Source organism: Scyliorhinus canicula, chromosome 4, assembly GCF_902713615.1.
Source record: "Scyliorhinus canicula chromosome 4, sScyCan1.1, whole genome shotgun sequence".
Classification (NCBI taxonomy): Eukaryota; Metazoa; Chordata; class Chondrichthyes; order Carcharhiniformes; family Scyliorhinidae; genus Scyliorhinus; species Scyliorhinus canicula.
In genome coordinates, this window is record NC_052149.1 from 165,470,049 (window position 1) to 165,485,544 (window position 15,496).

A 15,496-nucleotide genomic window follows, 5' to 3' on the forward strand; every position below is an offset into this window, starting at 1 on the left:
TCCCCTTCACAAAACTGTGCCGCCTCTCGCTAATACGTCCATTTGCTTCCAAATGGGAGTAGATCCTGTCTCAAAGAATTCTCTCCAGTAAATTCCCTACCACTGACACAAGGCTCACCGGCTTGTAGTTCCCTGGATTATCCTTGCTACCCTTCTTAAACAAAGGAACAACATTGGCTATTCTCCAGTCCTCCGGGACATCACCTGAAGACAGTGAGGATCCAAAGATTTCTGTCAAAGCCTCAGCAATTTCCTCTCTAGCCTCCTTCAGTATTCTGGGGTACATCCCATCAGGCCCTGTGGACTTATCTACCTTAATATTTTTCAAGACGCCCAATACCTCGTCTTTTAGGATCTCAATGTGACCCAGGCTACCTACACACCCTTCTCCAGACTCAACATCCACCAATTCCTTCTCTTTGGTGAATACTGATGCAAAGTATTCATTTAGTACCTCGTCCATTTCCTCTGGCTCCACACATAAGATTCCCTTGCCTCTCCTTCAGTGGGCCAACCCTTTCCCTGGCTACCCTCTTGCTTTTTATGTACGTGTAAAAGTCGTGGGATTTTCCTTAACCCTATTTGCCAATGACTTTTCGTGACCACTTTTAGCCCTCCTGACTCCTTGCTTAAGTTCCTTCCTACTTTCCTTATATTCCACACAGGCTTCGTCTGTTCCCAGCCTTCTCGCCCTGACAAATGCCTCCTTTTTCTTTTTGATGAGGCCTACATTATCTCTCATTATCCAAGGTTCCTGAAATTTGCCGTATTTATCCTTCTTCCGCACAGGAACATGCCGGTCCTGAATTCCTTTCAACTGACATTTGAAAGCCTCCCACATGTCAGATGTTGATTTACCCTCAAACATCCGCCCCCAATCTAGGTTCTTCAGTTCCCGCTTAATATTGTTGTAATTAGCCTTCCCCCAATTTAGCACATTCACCCTCGGACCACTCTTATCCTTGTCCACCAGCACTTTAAAACTTACTGAATTGTGGTCACTGTTCCTGAAATGCTCCCCTACTGAAACTTCTACCACCTGGCCGGGCTCATTCCCCAATAACAGTTGAAATCCCCTATTATTATTTTCTTACAATACTCAAGAGATTTGCTGACATATCTGCCCTCTATCTCTGACTTTTGGGGGGCCTATAGTACACTCCCAGCAATGTGTTAGCCCTCTTTTTGTGAGAAACCTCTACCCATATGGCTTCATTTGAGGAACCTACTAAGATTCATCCGTGAGCACTGCGTTCCCCAATCAATAATGTAATTCCTTCTCTTTTACCTCCCCCTCTATCACACCTGAAACATCTATAATCGGGGACATTCGGCTGCCAGCCCTGACCTTCTTTCATCCAAATTTCTGTGATTGCAATAATGTCATAGTTCCATGTGCTGGTCAACATTCATCAGTCTTACCAATCAGGCTCCTTGCATTGAAATAAATGTAGTTTAGCTTACCCATCCTCCCATGTGCCTCATCATACCACTCTTATCAGCCCACTGAACTTGCCTGGTTTTGACTATTTGTCTCCATCTTCTCACCTACTTTGGATCCCATTCCCTCTTTCCAATTAGTTTAACCCTGCCCAGTAGCATGAACAAACTTCCCTGCTAAGATATGTCTCCCTCCAATTCAGGTGCAACCCATCCTGCTTATACAGGTTCCATTTTACCCAGAAGCGATCCCAATGATCCAAGTATCTAAAGCCCTCCCTTCCTGCACCAACCCTCTAGCCATACATTTATCTGACCTATCCTCCTATTTGCTGTGGCACAGGAAGTAATCCCGATATCACAATAATAGGAGGTTCTGTTTTGTGGCCCTCTGTCTAACTCCCTAAAGTCATGTTGCAGGATCTCATCCCTCTTAATCTCATCACTCTTTCTAACTTTATAATTTGTACCAATGTGTACTATGACCTCTGTCTGATCATCCTCCCATTTCAGAATGCCCTGTAGCCGCTCTGCAACATCCTTGACCCTGGGACCAGGGAGACGACATACCATTCTGGAGTCATGCTTGTGGCCGTTGAAATACATGTCAGTTCGCCTCACTATTGAATCCCCCACAACTATAGCTCACTCTGTCCTTTTGCTCCCCTGCTGTCCAGCAGCGCGAACTTTGGTGCCACAGACTTAGCTGCTGCTTTCCCCTGAGACGGCATCCCATCCCCCCCCCCCCCCCCCCCCCCCCCCGAGACGGCATCCTATCCCCCTCCCCCTCCTCCCCCAAGACGGCATCCCCCCCCCCCCCCCCCCCCCCCCCCCCCCCCCCCAGACAGCATCCCATTCCCACCCCCACTAGCAGTATCCATTGCTGCATGCGACTGAACTCAGAGCAATTAATCTTTCTGGTGGCCATTAAAACTAACAAAATTTTGTTTCCTTTTCTCTAGAATAAGAATCAAATATATTTCAAACAGCTCCCCCAGCTTGTCCCCCACCCCAGCCAACACGGTGCAATGGAAAGGAACTGCACACGTATCCAGTACACAAATAATTAACTGACATAACAACAGTCCTTGGCGGGCCGTGTGGAGTTTGCACAGTCTCCCCGTGTCTGTGTGGGTGGGTCTCACCCTCACAACCCAAAAAGATGTGCAGGCTTGGTGGATTGGCCATTCTAAATTGTCCCTTAAATGGAAAAAAAAATTGGGTACTATAAAAAAAATTTTTTTTTATAAAAGCACTCAAGAAAGGATTCTAAAAATACACAAGCAAAACTTGAGACCAACTGGATGACATATACAAGAAAAGGTTAGACACCAAATGCTTCTGATACAAGTGAATCCTGAAGTATTTCTGAGCAGAAATTTGGACAATAATAATGTCTGCTTGAGAGCCCCAAATTGTACAATGCACTATTCTGAGCCTGAAACCAAGCACAAAATCACCTCAATTGTCAGTAAATAATTTTGTTCCAAAACCATAGTCATTTACGTCCTTTTGCCTGGTGTTGTAAGACTTCTTACTATAGTCACTTACAGCAAGGAAGACAATCCTGTTTTTCACTCAGCTGGTAACACTGTGCCCTGAAGTCAGAAGCCTCGAGGTGCAAGCCCCATTGCAAATTTTAAAGCATGATCTAGACCAGGCTTGTCCAAAGCCCCTCTGTTCCGCCTCCGGAGCAGATTTTCACGATGTTAGTCAAACAGGTAAGTTGTTGTGGAAAACTGTTCAAGGGGAAGCTTCTCCAAACATAGACTGTTTTTCTCCCACGTTTGCTGCTGATACGTGGAAGAGACCAATCTGTATTTTGTGGACTGAAAATTAGTTTTTTTTTGGGGGGGGGAGAGAAAAGAGAGAACAGGGTGAGCAAAGGGGGGGGGAAAGAGAGTAGAGAGTAGAGAGGGAGCAAGGGGGTGGAAGAAGAGAGGGCAAGCGAGGGGGAAGAGAAGAAGAGAGGACGAGCGGCATGGCAGCCAGAGAGGCATATATCTGATCAATTTTATTACTTACTCTTAAAAATCTATAGTTTATTGCTGTTGCATTGCCTATCTTTTGCTCAGCAGTCATTTTTTTAACTCAAAATTCCAATTTTTTTGAAATTCGGTTTGTTCTCTTATCTTTCAGAAATTCTTTGATCGGCTGCTTGAGCGAGGGGAAAATGCAAATGCGCCCATGCCCTTCACCGAGTGAAAAGGTTGGACAAGCCTGATCTGGACAGAAACTATGACCGAGTGCTGCACTGTCGCAGGTACTCTCCTTCAAGTAGGAGATAAATGATTTGCACATTCCACTGGATCTTGTGGATAATAATAATTTAATAATCTTTATTATTGTCACAAGTAGGCTTACATTAACACTGCAATGAAGTTACTGTGAAAAGTCCCTAGTCATCACACTCCGGCACCTGTTCGGGTACAGAGGGAGAATTCAGATGTCCAATTCACCAAACAACTTTTGTGACTTGTGGGAGGAAACCTGAACACCGGGGAGGAAACCCACGCAGACACAGGGAGAACGTGCAGACTCCACACAGACCATGACCCAAGCCGCGAATCGAACCTGGGACCCTGAAGCTACGAAGCAACAGCGCTAAGCACTGTGCTACCATGCCGATAGAAATATATTGCACTCTTAACAGAAATTGCTGGCCAACATCTGTTTGCTATCACCACAACAAAAATACTGACAGTCTAATCATGTTCACTTTATTGTCTATGAGACCTTATATCCAGGTAACCAAAGCTAGTATATTTCAAATAAAAGTAATTAATTGGATGCAAAGTAATCTGGGACATCCTGAGAGGCATAATTGGGCATTTTTAAAATTGTTAATGGATGTGGGCATCACTGGCAATTCCAGCATTTATTGCCCATCCCTAATAGCCTTTGAAAATGTGGTGGCGAGCCACCTTCTTGAATAGTGCAGCCCACCTGTGAAGGTACTCCCACAGGCAGTTAGGAAGGGATTCCAGGACTTTGACACAGCTACAATGAAGGAACAGCGATTTATTGACAAGTCAGGTTACTGTGTGGGAGGAGGAAACACAGGTAGTGGTGTTCTGAGCACCTGCTGCCCTTGTTCTCCTAGGTGGTTGAGATTTTAGAAATGCAAAGTCCCGTCAAAATAAGGTCTCTTTAAAAAAAACATTACCCAACTATCCAGCCTCCAAGGAGTTCTGCAAAGGTACAGAGTCGAAATTTTAGCAAAACAAACACAAATAAGAATAAAAGCAGGGTACTTGACAAGCACCAACTTTATCTCTCAGGCACCCGAGAGATGTGTAGTCAGTGGAACACTCATGAGCATCAGTGGGTTGGTTAGAAGCAAGAAGAGTTTGGGGGAAAGAAAAGTATGGTTTTAAGATGTTGAATCAGAGCAAAGTTTGTGGGGAAAACAGCTAAGAAAATCAAGAACAGATTCAGCCCAACATGTTTATTAGCAAGCTAGGACCAGAATCATAAGCTAGCAGACAACGAAGGTCAAACATTATCACCATTCACATCAGTGACTGTAGCACAAACATTAAATAGAAATTTCATGCACACAAATATTGAAATTATTTTGAACAAAGTTGAGAAATTCAAAGGCAAATTACAAAGATATCGAAGTTACCACAGACAGGAAGGTTTTGAAGTTTATGCAGGCTGAGCAATGGAAAGAGGAAGCACTATAGTGCCATCTACTGGCAGAAGGTCTACAACTACATTGTAAAGAAAACACTAAATAAAATTCCAATCTTTAATGCAAATAATCATAGAATCTCTATAGTGAGGCCATTTGGCCCACTGAGACTGCACCGATCGTTTGAAAGTGTATCCTACCTAGGCCCACCCCCCCTTCTCTATCTCCGTAACCCCACCTAACCTACAGATCTTTGGAGACTAAGGGGCAATTTAGCATGGCCAATTGGAAGCCCACACAGACACAGGGAGAACGTGAAAACTCCACACAGTCGTCCAAGCCGGAATTGAACCTGGGGTCTGGCGCTGTGAGGCAGCAGTGCTAACCACTGTGCCACTTTGCTGCCCAAATGTTGACATACATAGAGACAGTTTCCACTATACGCATATAGATAAAGCATTAATATCTAATTGTTATATAGGAAGATAGATTTGTGGACAGCAAGTGCTCGCAATATATCAAGCTGTATTTTGTCTATGCAACAGTGAAAACACTTCATGGAGATATTCCAAGCATTTCACAACATGTTGAGAGCTGTGATTAGGTACAATGCTTTCCTAATAAGATACTTCAGCCAGCAATTTTAGAGCGAATTGATCATTACCATGATTTTAATATGTCTGGAACAGCCAACTGCAAATGTAGCAATCAAGCATCAGTGAGAAGCAACTTTCTTGTAGTGGTAAATGTAGCCACTTCCACTGAAGGTGTGAGTAAGTTTTTTTAAAATATTTTTATTGAAGCATTTGCAAAATTTTTATAACAATAACAAAACAATAACGTAAACATCAACATGGTAAACTAGACATTTTCCGCCCAACCTCTTCTGTACCTCCCTTAACCATACTGCACCTACCCTCCCCCCCGCCCCCTTCAGAATGCTGCTTCTGCTGACATTTTAATTTTCCCCGAGAAAGTTGCCAAATGGCTGCCACCTCCGACAGAACCCCAGCATTGACCTCCTCAAGGCAAACTTTATTTTCTCCAGCTTGAGAAACCCAGCCACGTCACTGACCCAAGTCTCCACACTCAGGGGTTTCAAGTCCCTGCACATTAAAAGGATCTGTCTCCGGGCTACCAGGGAGGCAAAGGCCAAAACATCAGCCTCTTTCACTCCCTAAACTCCCAGGTCTTCTGACACTCCAAAGATCGTTATCTCTGGACTCGGCACCATCCGCGTACCTAGCACCTTTGACATTGCCTTGGGAAACCCCTGCCAGAATCCTCCAAGCTTCTGACATGCCCAAAACATATGGACATGGTTTGCTGGGCTTTCCACACATCTATCTTCTACCCCGAAAAACATGCTCATTCTTGCCGCCGTCATGTGCACCCGGTGTACCACCTTAAACTGTATTAGACTGAGCCTAGCACATGATGAGAAGGAATTAACCTTGCTTAGGGCGTCCGCCCACAGACCTGCCTCTAACTCCCCACCAAGCTCCTCCTCTCACTTGCCCTTCAGTTCCTCCACCGGGGTCTCCTCCGCCTCCAACAACTCCTGATAGATATCCAACACCATCCCCTCCCCCACCCAGGTACCGGACACTACTCTGTCCTGTACCCCTCGTGGCAAGAACAGCGGGAAAGCCAACACCCATTTCCTCAGAAAGTCCCGGATTTGTAAATATCTGAAACCATTCCCCGGCGGCAGCTTGAACTTGTCCTCCAGCGCCTTCAGACTGGGAAAACTCCCGTCTATGAATAGATCTCCCATCTGTTGAATTCCTGCTCTCTGCCAACCTCGGAACCCACCTTCGGAACCTGTGGTTGTTGCAAATCGGGGTCGCACCCATCACTCCTCCATTGCCCCCAGATCCTCAATTCCGCCACCACCACCACCGGGCTAGTGGAGTACCGGGCCAGCGAGAATGGCAGAGGTGCCGCGACCAATGCTCCCAAACTGGTGCGTTTGCATGACGCCGCCTCCATCCGCTCCCATGCCGACCCCTCACTCATTACTCACTTCCTAATCATCGCTATATTTGCTGCCCAGTAGTAGTTGCAGAAGTTCGGCACCACCAACCCACCCTCTCCCCGACTGCGGTCCAACAGCATTTTCTTCTCCCGCAGGGTTTTATTCGCCTATATAAAGCCCAAAATAATCTTGTTTACCCGCTTGAAAAAGGCCTATGGGATGAAGATGGGGAGGCACTGGAAGACAAACAAAATCTGGGGAGCACCGTCATTTTCACGGTCTGTGCCCTCCCCGCCAGCGATTAGCGGGAGCATATCCCATCTTTTAAAGTCCCCCTCCATTTGCTCCACCAGCCGGGTTATGTTGAGCCTGTGTAATGCCTCCCATTTCCGAGCCACCTGTATTCCTAGGTAGCGAAAGTTCCTCTCTACCATCCTGAGCGGCAGCTCCTTCGGTGTCCTCTCCTGCCCCCTTGCCTGGATCACGAACAATTCACTTTTTCCCCATGTTCAATTTGTACCCCGAGAACCTGCCAAATTCCCCCACAATCTGCATAACCTCCCCCATCCCCTCTGAGATGTATAAGAGCAGATCGTCCGCGTACAGCGAAACCCAGTGCTCCACCACCCCCAAACCAGACCCTGCCACTTCCTTGATGCTCTCAGCGCCATGGCCAACGGCTCTATAGCCAGAGCGAATAGCAACGGGGAGTGGGGGCACCCATGCCTCGTCCCTCGGTGTAGCTTAAAGTACCCCAACCTCAGCCAGTTTGTGCACACACTCGCTACCGGTGCTTGGTAGAACAATCGCACCCAGTCGATGAAGCCCTCACCAAACCCAAAACCTTCCCAGCGTCTCCCAAAGATACTCCCACTCCACCCAAAGCCTTCTCCGCATCTATCGCAACCACCACCTCTGAGGGCATCATAATTACATTCAAAACCCTCTGAACGTTAGTACTGAGCTGTCTACCCTTAAATCCCGTTTGGTCCTCCCCTATCACCCCCCGGGACACAGTCTTCTATCCTAGTGGCAAAAATCTTAGCCAGCAGCTTAGCATCTACGTTCAAAAGCGAGATCGGCCTACATGACCCACATTGCTCCGGGTCCTTTTCTACATTAAGGATGCGTGAAATCGAGGCCTGCAACATCGTTGGGGGGAGGATTCCATCTCTCTAGCCTCATTAAAGCAAGATGTAGCTATGTGGAAATGCTGTCCCATGCAAGCCCTATCCACTAACAACAGCACAGGAACAAATGGTGATGGCTGAAGTACATAAATGCAAAACAGAATACCTCGACAGAGTTAATGAAGGATGACAGGCTAAGAAGCCCCAGCATGGGAACTTCATCCAGCAGGAAGAACCCTGACATGGAAAAGAAAGATAGCGTGGAAAGGCAGATTCGGAAGAAAGCAGAGATCCAGGAACTGCAGCATAGCAGTAATCGTCTGCCTGAGCTCAAAGAGGGGAGCAACCCCAACAAGGGAGAGAGCCACTCACTAGGCACTAGGTAATGAAAGAAACAGCAGGAACCGCGGAGTTCCAAAAGCGGTCAAATTCCTATCATAATGGTGACACAGGAAGTGACGACACTCCGATCCGGTCAGGAGGAACAGATGAAGGACTGAAGCTGATTTGCCATTTCACAGAGAGCATCATCCATGATGGAATAAAAAATCTGGAGGCTGAAGAGCTGGTACAAATGTAGCCAGAATAGTCAGTAAACTTTTCAACATGCAATGACTGGTGTTTGACACTGTCCAAATGCACCAGCTGTTACCAATTATTTTCAGCTATCCTCAACAGACAGCAAAAGCAGGACACTAAACCATTGATAAATATAACAAACTGATGAATGCTGCAACAACAATCAACAACAACAATCTATCCACGATCAAGTGAAAACAAAACACTGCTGGTAAAGCCAGACAACTGCATATAACTCAAGTATTGATGAAGTTTTGTTATGTAAAAGTATGGAGACCATGTTTCAGCCTGATAATACCAGGACTACTTGGACAGAAAATACGTTTTGAAAATACGTTTTCAAAAGAAAAGGCGATTGCTGATGCCCTATGACATGGTAAAAGACTACAACGGACTATATTCATGACATGTTTGCTTGTTTTTTAAAAAATGAACAAAAAAGTATTGTATAGAATGTAAACTGTCTGTAATCGTAAGAAATATTTAGAACAAAAAGGTTCAGGAAAGAGCACTCTGCCCACCTTTTGGACACAAAATGACATTTTAATGAGAGAGTGAGAGTGTGAATGTGAGAGTGAGTGAGAGAGAGGGGGTGAGTGTGTTAGAGAGAGAAATCCTTTTGGGAACAAAGGCGGAAGCAGATGGGCAGCTAAGGAGACAGGTCAGGAAACCTGGAAGCGCAAAACTGTGGAGAGCAGCCAGTCAGGTCATAAGTCTGCTAGCTTAATGACGTAAGCAGCCATGGAGCAGGTCATGGAAAATGCCAGAGAGAGAAGGCGTTGAAAAAGGATTCTGAAAGAGATGTCCTAACAGAAGAAATATTGCTTCTGAAACGAAAGTGCTGCCTTTGCCTGAATGTGTAAGCAGAACGAGAGCTGTAATTTTAATGCTCAAGTGCTGCTTAATGGGACCTTGTGTGTTAAAGTTAAGAAACTACATATAATGTTAGTGTTAGAACTGTGAAGTTTGAAAGTTTAAATATTTTCTGTTATTTTAATAAAGTTTTGTTCATGAAATTAAAAATATATCACATCATGCATCATAATTTACTGACAGAAAATATTGGATTTCTGCTTTTTAATAGAGGAATAAAATATTATCCAATAAAAGCCAGATACTGCAGATTCTGGAAATCTGAAATACAAATAGATGCTGGATAAACTCAGTAGGTCTGGGAGCATCTGTGGAGTGAGAAACCAACAAGACCATATGACCATTCTACAGAACTGGTTTTGTACAGTTCTACAATTCTGTAGAATATGGAATTGAAACGTGAACTGTGTTTCTCCCTCCATAAACATCATCCAGTGGTGCTCTTGAATGAACACAGGAATGAGAAGTAGGCAATTTAGCCTCGAGCCTGCTCTGCTATTCAAACAGATAATGTTCCGGTCTCAAATCCACCTCCCTACGTGCTCCCCTTATCCTTCAACCAGTTTTTAAAATCAGAAATATATCTATCTCCTTCTTGAAACATTTAATGACTCAGACTCCACCACACTATGGGACAGCGAGATCCACAAATTCACCACCTCTCTGCTAGAAGTAGTTCCTCCTATCTCAGTTTTAAATCTACTGCCTCTCAAACTATATCTGTGACCGCTCATTCTAGATTGCCCCACAAGGGGGAACATGAAACACAGATTAAGATTTTAAAAATTGGGCTTCTCAGCAGCACTGTCATAATAATCTTTTATGGAATCACAGAAACTTTGTGCACATGTCGGACTACTGACATTTACACCAAGATCTCCAGAGCATAGTTTTGCTTTACATATTTATTTCAGGTAAAATATTGACTATAAAGCAACAACATTTCATATTGACACACTACTGACTTGTCAATGCTGGCCATAGCCAACAGCGAAGTGTGGTGTTGAATTTGCTGCGATCTCAAAAGATGACAACATATTTGCAATAAATGAACCCAACTGTGTGACTATAATAATAATCTTTATTATTGTCACAAGTAGGCTTATATTAACACTGCCACGATGTTATTGTGAAAAGCCCCTAGCCGCCACACTCTGGCGCCTGTTCAGGTACACTGAGGGAGAATTCAGAATGTCCAATTCACCAAACAAGCACGTCTCTCAGGGCTTGTGGGAGGAAACTGGAGCACCGGGAGGAAACCCACGCAGAGAATGTGCAGACTCCGCACAGACAGTGACCCAAGTGGAAATCGAACCCTGGACCCTGTGAAGTGACAGCGCTAACCACTGTGCTACCGTGCCGTACTGTAAGAGTCAAGAATAAAGATTACCCTTTAAATCTCAAATTTTGGCCTGATTGAGCTTTGTCACATTTAATTCTTGCAGTATTATATCGCCTTTAATATATACTAGCTGATTAGAAACACCACCCTGCGCAGGATGGTGCTAAGCATTACAAGCTTTAAGATGCCAGATTCGATTTTTAGTCTTTGCTGAGATGGCTGATAATGGCCAGGACAGCAGCGCGAGTGCTAGATATGTCTTCAATGACCCAAGCTGGATTTACAAGTCCATTGGCAATTCCTACCCACAAAAATTTCTGAGAAACATAAATTGGTACATATACGAATTGAAGAACATAAGAACACAAGAACTAGGAGCAGGAGGGCGGCATCTGGCCCCTGAAGCCTGCTCCGCCATTCAATGAGATCATAGCTGATCTTTTGTGGACTCAGCTCCACTTTCTGGCCCGAACACCATAACCCTTAATCCCTTTATTCGTCAAAAAAACTATCTATCTTTATCTTAAAAACATTTAATGAAGGGGCCTCAACTGCTTTACTGGGCAAGGAAATCCATAGATTCAAAACCCTTTGGGTGAAGAAATTCCTCCTAAACGCAGTCCTAAATCTACTTCCCCTTATTTTGAGGCTATGTATGCCCCCTAGTTCTGCTTTCACCCGCCAGTGGAAACAACCTGCCCGCATCCATCCTATCTATTCCCTTCATAATTTTATATGTTTCTATAAGATCCCCCCCTCATCCTTCTAAATTCCAATGAGTACAGTCCCAGTCTACTCAACCGCTCCTTGTAATCCAACCCCTTCAGCTCTGGGATTAACCTAGTGAATCTCCTCTGCACACCCTCCAGCTCCAGTACGTCCTCTCAGGTAAGGAGACCAAAACTGAACACAATACTCCAGGTGTGGCCTCACTAACACCTTATACAATTGCAGCATAATCTCCCTAGTCTTAAACTCCATCCTTCTAGCAATGAAGGACAAAATTCCATTTGCCTTCTTAATCACCTGGTGCACCTGTAAACCAACTTTTTGCGACTCATGCACCAGCACACCCAGGTCTCTGCACAGCAGCATGTTTTAATATTTCATCATTTAAATAATAATCCCTTTTGCTGTTATTCCTACCAAAATGGATAACCTCACATTTGTCAACATTGTATTGCATTTGCCAGACCCTAGCCCATTCATTTAACCTATCCAAATCCCTCTGCAGACTTCCGGTATCCTCTGCACTTTTTGTTTTACCACTCATCTTAAGTGTCATCTGCAAACCTGGACACATTCCACTTGATCCCCAACTCCAAATCATCTATGTAAATGATGAACAATTGTGGGCTCAACCCTGAGGGACACCAAGAGCTACTGATTGCCAACCAGAGAAACATCCATTAATCCCCACTCTTTACTTTCTATTAATTAATCAATCCTCCATCCATGCTACTACTTTACCCTTAATGCCATGCATCTATATCTTATGCAGCAACCTTTTGTGTGGCACCTTGACAAAGGCTTTCTGGAAATCCAGATATACCATATCCATTGGCTCCCCGTTATCTACCGCACTGGTAATGTCCTCAAAAAATTCCACTAAATTAGTTAGACACGACCTTCCCTTTATGAACCCATGCTGCATCTGCCCAATGGGACAATTTCCATCCAGATGCCTCGCTATTTTTTTCCTTGATGATAGATTCCAGCATCTTCCCTACTACCGAAGTTAAGCTCAAGTGCCATTGGCTGGGCTCTGATATCAAACTGTTAAAATCTAGGTTGACACGGAAGGAAGAGAAGCAGTGTCCTCTTAAATGAAACATGTCCATGTTATTTTACTCTTCAATATCATAGAATGCCGACAGTGCAGAAGAAAGCATTCAGCCCAAGAAATCTGCCTCAGCCCTTGGATAGCACATCCTACTTAAGCACACACTTCCATTCCATTTCCATAACCCAGTAACCCTGCCTAACCTCTTGGACTCAAAAGGGCAATTTATCATGGCCAATCCACCTAATCTGCATATCTTTGGGCATTACATTAAGGTAGCATTCTGATACAATAACACAACATACCAATTTAAATGTTTTCCCCTTCCCAAAATGGTTTGAGAATAAAATATTTTAAACATCACTTTGGAAGTTTAATTTCAAAACATTTGAATTTGTGCTATCAAGTAATTTCTTCAAAATGGACTAAAACAACCTGCAAAATACAAATTTCTAATCAGGTGCCTTCAACATTTATGCAGAAAACAGGAGGCAGGCGCCAACAAGTAAGTTTTTCAGAAAAAAGGGGCATGGTCCAAATAAAAGCCTTCAGCAAGTGTTTCAATACCATTCTTACGAAAATTATGATTAATCCCAGCAAGTGCCTATTCACAAGGGTTAAATACGGTTCGCAGAATAACAATATTCATATAGCCACCGCCAAGTACACATCACATCAAATTACTAAGCAACCTTAAACTAGCTTATGCCATACCAACTTGTAAACACACAGCACGTGTAAATATACGTTAGACATTCTACCCATGGTAGAATAGGACGAGCACAGTAAAGCCGTCGTTTGACCTGGCTACACTTTAAATTAAAGGTAAAGCGGGTTTCCCCTCCACTGTTAACCCCCTTTAAACATCAGCTGCAGAGACAAACAAAATGCTGCCATGTGTTTACATAAAGGTTGGTGGGCGGGTTCGCTGATCCATCCGACACCACGAAAAACAGCCACAAGATATCGCTTCTTCTCTCTAACTCCAGGATCTGATCAGCGCATCTGACAGCGAGCATCCTCTGGCCTTCCAGCGGCGGCCCTGGCCTCACTCACATTATATTGTTTTGAAGCCCTGGTTTCTAACATGGCGACCAACACAAACAAACCCGCCGTGGGCGGGGCGAGAGTTCGGCCGGACCCGCCCACCGACAGCGACCATTGGCTGACCCGCCTCTGTATACGGAGGACTTGTCTCCCGGAGCTGTTCCCGATTGGTTGCCTGAGGGTGTCAATCATATGACATCAAAGGAGGCTCCAGTTTCTTTCCTCTTCCCTCATCCTCCATCTCTCTCCCTCTCGGTGACTTTTCAGGCTGCTGGGTTGTGGGAAGAACAATTACCTTGCCATCGCCGCTGCTTCGACAAACAACTTCTCAGATGTCAGAGTTTCCCCCGCACCCACCTCCAGAGCGGTCGAGGGCGTGTTGTCAAGCTGATTTACTGCCGCACAGGGGGAGGGGAGAACACGTTTGTTTTGTTGAAGTCTTCCTGACGGGTTCCTGGAAAGCGCGTGACTGCGCTCCCCCCGGAGGGGGGGGGGGAGCCACAAACCAGCCAATAGCGGCACCGCCTGCCCGCCAGCCAATCGGGGGCGGGCTTGGGACCTTTCTCCCCTCCCCCACCCCAGATCCAGCAACAGAAACTAAAATGCTCCATGGCTCATTTCCCTCTGAGGTTGCTAGGCGTGGGGATGCACTGGAAAAATTAATTATGTAATGGACCAAAAAAAAAAAGATTTGCTCCCCTATGAGTGTAAATAATGCATAGGCACCTCAAACATGTGTTAAATCTATGATTATATGAATGTGAAATCATTTTGGTGTACCGCAGCCCTCACAATTCCATGTTTCAATAGAGCAAGCTGTCAGTCATCACAGATCACACGTTTCGCCTATCTTAACAGCTAGGAAAATATTCATGCCACATAATTGTCATAACAGTACAAATGTTATGCATCCCATTGGAAGTATTAAAAACATTTGCTTTGTATGAAATAGGAAACGTGGAAATTCTAAGCAAGTCAGGCAGCATCTGTGGAGAGAGAAAGTGTTAATGTTTCAGGTCAATGCATTCAGGTTGCAGAATTTTATTTCAGGTTTTCAGCATTTGCCGATATTTTGTCTTTGTAGTTGTATGCATTAGATATGGGTGATGTACCGTCAATTACCACAAGATGAGAATGGCGAGACAATTGAGGCTTTATTGCACAAGATTTTGTGCCTCCTGCAGCTGGAACCAGAATAGGAGCAGCGCAGGAGAGCATACACTTTTATACGCTGCCTGCTGGGAAGAGCCAGCAGGCTGGGATTTACCGTGTTACCTGTAATACATGGGCAGTACCGTAATACATGCAATGTGTTACTAGTGGTGTTTACCACATTCACCCCTGTTTAAAAAAAGAGTCCGGCGGGGGTGAAGAAAACATTACAGGTTGAGTCTGTCGGGGTATCTGACCCTCCGCTGCGATCGCCTCAGTCCTGGTGGTGATGTGGGTGCTGACGTGGTCACCTGCGACTCCAGGGGCGTGTTGCCATCTACTTTGTCACCCCTTAGTGAATCCAGTGAGGTGACGGATCTGCTGGGGTGGGGCTGCTGTGAGGTTCGCTGGTGGGAGGGTGGGTGGCGCAGGGGGGAATGAAGCAACCGGGGGGAAGGCAGGAGCGGTATCAGCTTGGGGGTTGTGGGTGGGGACCCAGCGGGTCCCAGGTCCCGGAGGGAGACTGTGTCCTGTC

The 15,496-nt window shown here is 45.1% G+C and overlaps 1 protein-coding gene across 7 annotated transcripts in view; it reads right to left on the bottom strand.

Moving 5' to 3' along the window:
* crebrf (creb3 regulatory factor) overlaps positions 1–14,288 on the bottom strand; it is an 84,800-nt gene extending 70,512 nt beyond the window's left edge. For 6 of the 7 annotated variants that reach the window (XR_005460440.1, XR_005460439.1, XM_038795482.1 and 3 more), the window contains exon 1: positions 14,105–14,288. The gene's annotated coding sequence lies outside the window, so the exon portion shown is untranslated. Of the gene's footprint in view, positions 1–13,667; positions 13,901–14,104 lie in introns of those variants that run through there. The other variant, XM_038795480.1, reaches the window with a different exon arrangement.
* Between the last annotated feature and the right edge of the window lie 1,208 nt (positions 14,289–15,496).